Source organism: Coregonus lavaretus (genome assembly GCF_964263955.1).
Source record: "Coregonus lavaretus genome assembly, chromosome: 26".
NCBI classification, from domain to species: Eukaryota; Metazoa; Chordata; class Actinopteri; order Salmoniformes; family Salmonidae; genus Coregonus; species Coregonus lavaretus.
The window spans coordinates 31,851,999-31,860,652 of NC_140013.1; the positions used below are offsets into that span (position 1 = coordinate 31,851,999).

The 8,654-nt window shown below is 47.7% G+C and overlaps 1 pseudogene across 1 annotated transcript; it reads right to left on the reverse strand.

Annotated features, from left to right (window-relative positions):
- Positions 1-552: 552 nt before the first annotated feature.
- On the reverse strand, positions 553-7,036 carry LOC311101989 (2-acylglycerol O-acyltransferase 1-like; annotated as a pseudogene). Its single transcript has 6 exons — positions 6,940-7,036; positions 6,544-6,722; positions 5,696-5,877; positions 5,485-5,653; positions 1,370-1,569; positions 553-707 (listed from the first exon to the last, which is right to left on the reverse strand). The product of its transcript is annotated as a 2-acylglycerol O-acyltransferase 1-like (transcript).
- Positions 7,037-8,654: the final 1,618 nt, after the last annotated feature.

Genomic DNA, 8,654 nt, shown 5'->3' on the forward strand with positions numbered 1-8,654 from the left:
TCATATATTTGTGAGAGTAACCACCTATGACTTCTACACTTTCCACAGAATTCTGCATGGCCATGTCATGATCCATGGGGTCAAAGAGTGAACCCCCCCATGTTTCCAAATGTTCAATCCCTTACAATGCAATGCAATCCTGATCTGATCCCATTTCCAATCCCTATTTCATGCCATTAACAAAATCTCACAGCACATTGCCTGCGATCTTACAACCTGTATGTGGTACTGTCTATTTATCATACAGGTTTATGACAATGGCATAGCAGGGGTTCATTTTAACAGCATCCTCTCTGTGCAGTAGCTCAGCTGGTGTGGTCTAAATGTAACCCTAATGTCATGTGACATGAATGTCTATTTTAGCATTGCTGCCTGCTCCTCACAGGCAGAGAGAACGAGAGACTGGGAGTAGAGAGAAACCTGACACTCCCCACGACCGCAGAGGGACTAGTACGCAAACATCACCCATGCAGCCCTGCATGTGTTCCCTTGGTGCACCAAACACCAAACACAATCTGACATGCCCCATTTGTGCCATGAGGTCCAATGAGGTTAGCAGCAGGAAAGAGCTGGTCGTGAATGGAGCCTGTACTCAGCCTTGTCCTGCTCAAACAGCTTAGCCAGTGCCTCCAGGTAACAGCCATGCAGCCTGTCCACCTCAGCTGACGAGGGGCTCACATTCCTCTCCACCACTATGGGCTCTCCCACTGAGAAAGAGATGGAGGGAGGAAGGGAAGGGAAGGACTGAAAAACTGGCCAAGGGTAGATGGAGAGAGAGATAGGCAGTGGAGAAAGAGAGAGTAAAAATACAGATAGGGTTCAGTTAGAGCAGAAAAGGAAAGGCAGAGGAATTACAGAATGTTAAAATGTAGTGACTCAGAGGAGGAACTTGAAAGAAAGGGAGGGGAGAGATTAAGGAAGTGGAACAGAGGGCAAGACTGAGGACAGGACACATGAGTTTACAGCTCTGAGGTGATTTGATTGGCTGTAGCCCAGTGACCCTTCACTGTGGACGGCTCTGTTCCAGCTGGTCATGATGTCCTGGCTGACCACAGCTGCTGCCACGGTTACAGTTACACATAAGACAGTCACCTATGAACCAGTTTACCAGTTTCTCATATATGTTGGCTGTTCTCTCTCTCCCCCAGTGAGCTTTCATTTTGCCATCTGGGTGATGACTAGCTGACTAGAAGAATTCCTACAATCAGAGCACTGTGACTGCACATTGTTTCTGAATGTTGTTTGTAAATAGTTTTCGGAAAATGTTTCCCCATAGACACAAATGGGTCATATTTTAGTCTCTATTCCTCCTCGTCACCTCTCTCTTCCCATTACTCTCCACCCACATTGTCCCCCATCCCCCACTCACCGATGGTGTAGATAGGTTATCTGAAGGGCATGAAGCCCAAGCTATACTGGAAGACCCCCCGGGCGTGGAACAGAGGCAGGCTGAAGCCCAGGGTCTTCCTCATGCCCTCCTGGATGGTACGGACCAGGGAGCCCTTCGTGTTCTTTAGTTGATTAAACAGATAATTCTCCCCAAAGGAGAACACTGGCACCAGGTGAGCCCTGCACACAGGAGAGGGTGAGAGAATACAAAATCAATGTATTTCAATGTGATCTGATCCTTTTTGGAATTTTTTTGCTAAAAAATCTATGTTCCTGCCATTATTGCTCTCACTATCTCCCTCATCACTCCCAGTGTCAAGGTGTCAGTTTGATGTGGTAGGACGAAGTCAGGCGCAGGACACAGAGCTAATCGAAAATGTACTTTACTCGTAGGTAACGTAAATAACATAACCACCACGCAGGAAGGAAACAAACCCGCTCACCAGACGACAACCAAACATGAACAAACACGCACAAAATACAGTGGGAGCCAGAGGGTTAAATAGGGAAGTAATTAATACATAATGGGAACAAGGTGTGAACAATAAAGACAAGACAAGTAGAACACAGAAACATAGATCGGTAGCAGCTAGTACTCCGGCGACGACAAACGCCGAAGCCTGGCCGAGCAAGGAGGAGGAGCAGCCTCGGCTGAATCCGTGATAGTACCCCCCCATTTCATCCACCGCAGGTGCCTCGATCTGGCTATGATGCCATGGTGCCAGGACCGGCTGATAACCTAGTACACACTGAAATAGAGACAGGTTAGTGGAGGAGTGGTGGAGGGAGTTTTGGGCCATCTCTGCCCAGGGGATGAAAACCGACCACTCCCCCGGCCGGTCCTGGCAATAGGACCGCAGAAACCTACCCACATCCTGGTTTACTCTTTCCACCTGCCAATTACTCTCGGGGTGAAACCCTGTGGTAAGGCTGACGAGATCCCCAGACATTCCATGAACTCCCTCAAGACCCTTGAGGTGAACTGGGGACCCTGATCAGATACAATATCCTCAGGTACCCCGTAGTGCCGGAAGACGTGTAAATAGGGCCTCCGCAGTCTGTAGGGCCGTAGGGAGACCGGGCATAGGAATGAGACTGCAGGACTTAGAAAACCGATCCACAATGACCAGGATCGTGGTATTCCCTTGTGACGGTGGAAGGTCCGTAACGAAATCCACCGATAGGTGGGACCACGGCCGTTGTGGAACGGGTAGGGGTTGTAATTTCCCTCTGGGCAGGTGTCTAGGTGCCTTACACTGAGCGCACACCGAGCAGGAGGAAACACAAACCCTCACATCCTTGGCTAAAGTAGGCCGCCAGTATTTCCCACTAAGACAGTGCACTGTCCGACCGATGCCAGGATGACCAGAGGAGGGTGACTTGTGAGCCCAATAGATCAATCGATCGTGGACCTCTAACGGCACGTACATATGACCCTCTGGACACTGGGGGGGAGTGGGCTCTGTACGTAACGCCCACCCGATGTCCGTGTCAACCTCCCACACCACTGGTTCCACCAGACACGACGCCGGAAGTATGGGAGTGGGCTCAATGGACCTCTCCTCTGTGTCATACAGTCGGGACAGGGCGTCTGCCTTAGCGTTCTGGTAACCTGGTCTGTAAGAAAGTGTGAACACAAAATGAGTGAAAAACATGTCCCACCTTGCCTGGCGAGGGTTTAATCTCCTCGCGGCACGGATGTACTCCAGATTGCGATGGTCAGTCAAAATGAGAAAAGGTTGTTTAGCTCCCTCAAGCCAATGCCTCCACACTTTCAGAGCTTTAACCACAGCTAACAGCTCCCGGTCCCCCACATCATAGTTGCGCTCTGCCGGGCTGAGAAAAGAAAGCACAGGGGCGGAGTTTTGGTGGCGTACCCAAGCGCTGAGACAGTACAGCTCCTATCCCAGCCTCGGATGCGTCCACCTCTACTGTGAATGCCAAGGAGGGATCCGGATGAGCCAGCACCGGAGCCGAGGTAAACAGGTCCTTCAGGTGACCAAATGCCCTGTCCGCCTCGGCTGACCACTGCAGGCGCACCGGTCCCCCTTCAGCAAGGAGGTAATGGGAGCCGCTACCTGACCAAAGCCCCGGATAAACCTCCGGTAGTAGTTGGCAAACCCAAAAAATCGCTGCACCTCCTTAACCGTGGTTGGAGTCGGCCAATTACGCACGGCCGAAATGCGGTAAATCTCCATCTCCACCCCTGGCGCGGACAGGCGGTGCCCTAGGAAGGAGACTGACTTTTGAAAGAACAGACATTTCTCCGCCTTGACGTACAGGTCATGTTCCAACAGTCGACCAAGCACCTTGCGCATCAGGGACACATGCTCGGCTTGTGTAGCGGAGTATATGAGAATATCATCTATATACACCACTACACCCTGTCCGTGCAGGTCCCTGAAAATCTAATCTACAAAGGATTGGAAGACTGATGGAGCGTTCATCAACCCGTACGGCATGACGAGGTACTCATAGTGCCCAGATGTGGTACTAAATGCCGTCTTCCACTCATCTCCCTTCCGGATACGCACCAGGTTGTACGCGCTCCTGAGATCCAATGTTGTGAAGAAGCGTGCCCCGTGCAATGACTCCGTCATACTAGCAATGAGCGGTAGTGGATAACTGTACTTGACAGTGATCTGATTGAGACCCCGGTAGTCAATGCACGGGCGTAAACCTCCATCCTTCTTCTTCACAAAAAAGAAACTTGAGGAGACAGGTGAAGTGGATGGCCGAATGTATCCCTGCCCCAGAGATTCGGAGACATATGTTTCCATAGCCGCCGTCTCCTCCTGTGACAGGGGATACACGTGACTCCGGGGAAGTGCAGCGCCTACCTGGATGGGCTGGTAATTGAGTCGCCTTCTTTTTACAGAAGGCGAGAGCCAAATCGGCATATTCGGGGGGAATGTGCATGGTTGGCCCACTCGAGCGCTCTTCCCGACAGACAGGAGATGAGGGCGGACACGCTCTCGTATCCCGAGGGAGCCGGGTGGATGGTAGCCAGGTAGAGCTCTACCTGGAGCAGAAAACCCTGGCACCCGGCAGCTGTACCATCGTATGCCCTCGGGAGTGAGAGCCGAATCCCACTGGACCCAGGTGACGAAGGGGTGGACAGCGGTGTGGGTGGGGGTGTAGTTGGAGGAGGTGTAGGATAACCACCTCTCTCTCATCGCTCCATAGTGTTCAATACGCGCTCCATTGCGGTGCCGAGAGTCTGGATCATGGTCGCCTGCTGTTGGACACGTTCCTCCATTGATCCGGACGAAATGAATGTACCTGCTGTCTCCATTTAAGGTGCGTGTTTCTGTCAGGGTGTCAGTGTGATGCGGTAGGACGAAGTCAGGCGCAGGACACAGAGCTAATTGAAAACGTACTTTAATCGTAGGTAACGTAAATAACATAACCTCCACGCAGGGAGGAAACAAACCCGCTCATCAGACGACAACCAAACATGAACAAACACGCACAAAATACAGTGGGAGCCAGAGGGTTAAATAGAGAAGTAATCAATACATAATGGGTACCAAGTAGAACACAGAAACATAGATCGGTAGCAGCTGGTACTCCGGCGACGACGAACGCCGAAGCCTGCCCGAGCAAGGAGGAGGAGCAGCCTCGGCTGAATCTGTGACACCCAGCTCATCCTCGGCTCACACCAATCTATCTAAAATGGAATGTAGAGCGGCTACCAATAATCCTTCTGACCCGAGTGTATCCTAGTTCTGTTTTTAACAACTAAATGCCCAGTCAAATTAATGATTCTTTCAAATCTCTGAGCAGAGGGTATAAATCGGTTATTTTAGCAGGTGTGTGTGTGTACTGTAAATATTACAGTGCATTTCCTTTCCCCTCCTTTCATCTCAACACATCTGTCAATTAAAGCCCTGGGGTTAAGATTCATAGTTCACTTCATGGCCTACAGTACATTCAGTAACGGCCCTTACGGAGGAGATTTCAGTCAACATTAACATTTCTAATACTTGATTTAAAACGAGATGGTTATAGATGATGAGTAGATTGATATCAAATAAGGCAGGAAGGATGCATTTGTAAGTGTACAAGCGGACCCAGGCCCAGACAGAGACTCATCCACACCTGAGAGCAATCTTGACAAAGCCCTTCCTGTTGAGGGCCTCCAGGATGAGGCTCCCAGGCCTGGCCTCCAGGGACTCTGCCGTCCCACCAATCACTATGATTGACACATTGCCCCCTCCCTTCTGGCTCAACACATGGGTAAGACTCTTCTTGGAACAAGAATCTGATGGTTATGGTTCATAAATAAATCCTTAACAAGGTTCACCTAAGGACATATGGTACTCCCGGAAGAACGGGAAGCTGAACCAGACACCGGGGGTATGCAGGTAAGGAGTCACATGTGTATTCTGTACAGAAATTCCCAAACGCTCCGGCGACCAGGATTCCGTGAGGATGGAACCACATCAGGTAGTTCCTCTCTGGGTCCAGGTCACATGTCTTAATCAGCTGACCACAGACACAGACAAGACATGAACAGTGAGAGGACAATGGATAAGACATAGGTTGAGTTCCTGCCCAACTAGATGTGCAGATGTTGCATTGCGTCAACCAATGGTTGTGTGCTACGTCATCGACTGTGCAGTCGGGCATCAGATGGTTATGTCATATGATGTGGTTAGCTGATATGTTAAATACGTATCCAGGCCTTGTAAGATCTGGCATACGTCAGCAATGTAGTTCGGGCAGGAACTCATCCACAGAATGGGTGAATGTGACAGGGGGCTGGGCCTTTAGCCATGGGATCACCATGATGTATTGGCCAATGACCACTTTACAATTGCTTAGACCTATTTGAGCTATTAATGCACCAATGGGCAGTGGATAAAGAGTGGGTAGGCAATCATGCTTGCCTTGAGACAAACGTCCTCAATTATATTTTCATCATTCAGTTAATAGGCGTTTGCATACAAATTGTGTTATTGTTGTATACAAATTGTGTTATTATTAATCCAACAATTCTGAGTGTCTTTACACACAGGCTGGTCTAAATTATGCAAAGAATGGTGTAATAACCTATTACTGTTGATAATAATGAGGCTTTATATTAGTTGGCCTCCATGCATCATTAAATGCATAGGCTACACAACCAGAAAACTTCATAAGCCTACTTACATGGATGGGGAAATAGTCTCTGAAGTGTTTCCACAATGTCCAGTGACGTACCCAGTCAGACCTGCGGCCCCCAGCCTGAGGTGTGTCCCAGTCCAGGTAGAGCCACAGGACATACAGTGTAGCCACGTGCCAGTATCCATTCAACACGATCACAACATACACACAAAAACAACACTGCGCTAGACAGACAGGACAGGATGGACGTGAGGAAAAATATGGCCATCACATGAGCAAGCACTGATTTGATTTGACCCCAACCCTGGGCCACCATGGTTATGATTTGATTTGACCCCAACCTTGGGCCACCATGGTTGTGATTTGATTTGACCCCAACCCTGGGCCACCATGGTTATGATTTGCTGAAGATGAGGAAGTGCGCAGTAGCCTACCAGTTACCTCCAAAGAGAAAGCAGAAGACCCATTGAAGAACTGCAGCTGTCTGTAAACGTCGGTTGAGCGGGATATTCAAGAGTGCAAACTCTATCTTGACCATGTCTGCGGTTCCCACTCCCGAGTTCTAAAAGGGACTTGTTCCGCGGTGTCAGGGGCACAGAGCAGGGGAAGGGTCACTATCTAATGCCCCTGTCCTTGCCAAAATATTTTTATACTTAGCAGCTTTAACAAGGCGGTCATCCAAGTTCGTGGCATTTTGGCGAGACTTCATGCGCAGGACTATTCAAGTCAAATACAAATTATAGGCTATACTCATTTTTGTGTGCCTGGTCGCTTACCATACTCTTGACTTTATCAACTTCCAAAACTGCTCTAAATAGGCTGTTCTAAACGTGATTGCTATATCAGGTTTTAGCCTACTCTGGTTTCTTTGTTCTCGCACCATCTTGTGGAAAACATGAAGTACAACCAAGGAGTTTAATTGAGGACACCCAGAGAGGAAGAGGCGAAGCGAGAGGTTTTACTCCGCCCAAACTCTGTCCACAAACATAAACGCACAAAGTGAGGAATTTTTGTATGGAGGTCAATGAGAGAGTATCGAATTTGGTCTACAAAAATGTAATTGCTAATTTGCTATGTGAGGCATATTTGATCAAATAGAAGCTTCGTAATGGTTAGGTTGTTACGAATGCACTGATATACGTGGCATTTAGGCAACTTACCCAAAACGACTTTATATCGGAGTTGTGCCTGTTGTCATAGAGACAGTTATAGGACTCATCATGGATATTTTAGCATAGACATTGCCATTGAGGGATTCCACCATTTTAAAGTAGTCAACTGGGTGGGGATTCCTATGAGTTGAGCGCAATCAGCCAATGAAGAAGAAGAAAATGGACTACTTTAAAATGGATATAGCATAAATAGCACTGCCCATGCTGTCACAGATACAAAAATGAGTCAATCTATCAATTCAATTCAATGGGCTTTATTGGCATGGGAAACATATATTTACATTGCCAAAGCAAGTGAAATAGATAATAAACAAAAGTGAAATAAACAATCAGAAATTAACAGCAAACATTACACTCACAAAAGTTCCAAAAGAATAAAGACATTTCAAATGTCATATTATGTCTATATACGGTGTTATAATGATGTGCAAATAGTTGAAGTACAAAAGGGAAAATAAATCAACATAAATATGGGTTGTATTTACAATGGTGTTTGTGCTTCACTTGTTGCCCTTTTCTTGTTGACACAGGTCACAAATCTTGCTGCTGTGATGGCACACTGTGGTATTTCACCCAATAGATATGGTAGTTTATCAAAATTGGATTTGTTTTCTAATTCTTTGTGTAATCTGAGGGAAATATGTGTCTCTAATATGGTCATACATTTGGCAGGAGGTTAGGAAGTGCAGCTCAGTTTCCACCACATTCTGTGGGCAGTCAAAACTTTAGTTAATTTTGGGTCAGTCACAGTGGTCAGGTATTCTACTACTGTGTACTCGGTTGAGGTCCAATTAGCATTCCAGTTTGCTCTGTTTTTTGGTTAATTCTTTCCAATGTGTCAAGTAATTATATTTTTGTTTTCTCATGATTTGGTTGGGTCTAATTGTGTTGCTGTCCTGGGGCTCTGTGGGGTCTTTTGTTTTTGTGAACAGAGCCCCAGGACCAGCTTGCTGAGGAGACTCTTCTCTAGGTTCATCTTTCTGT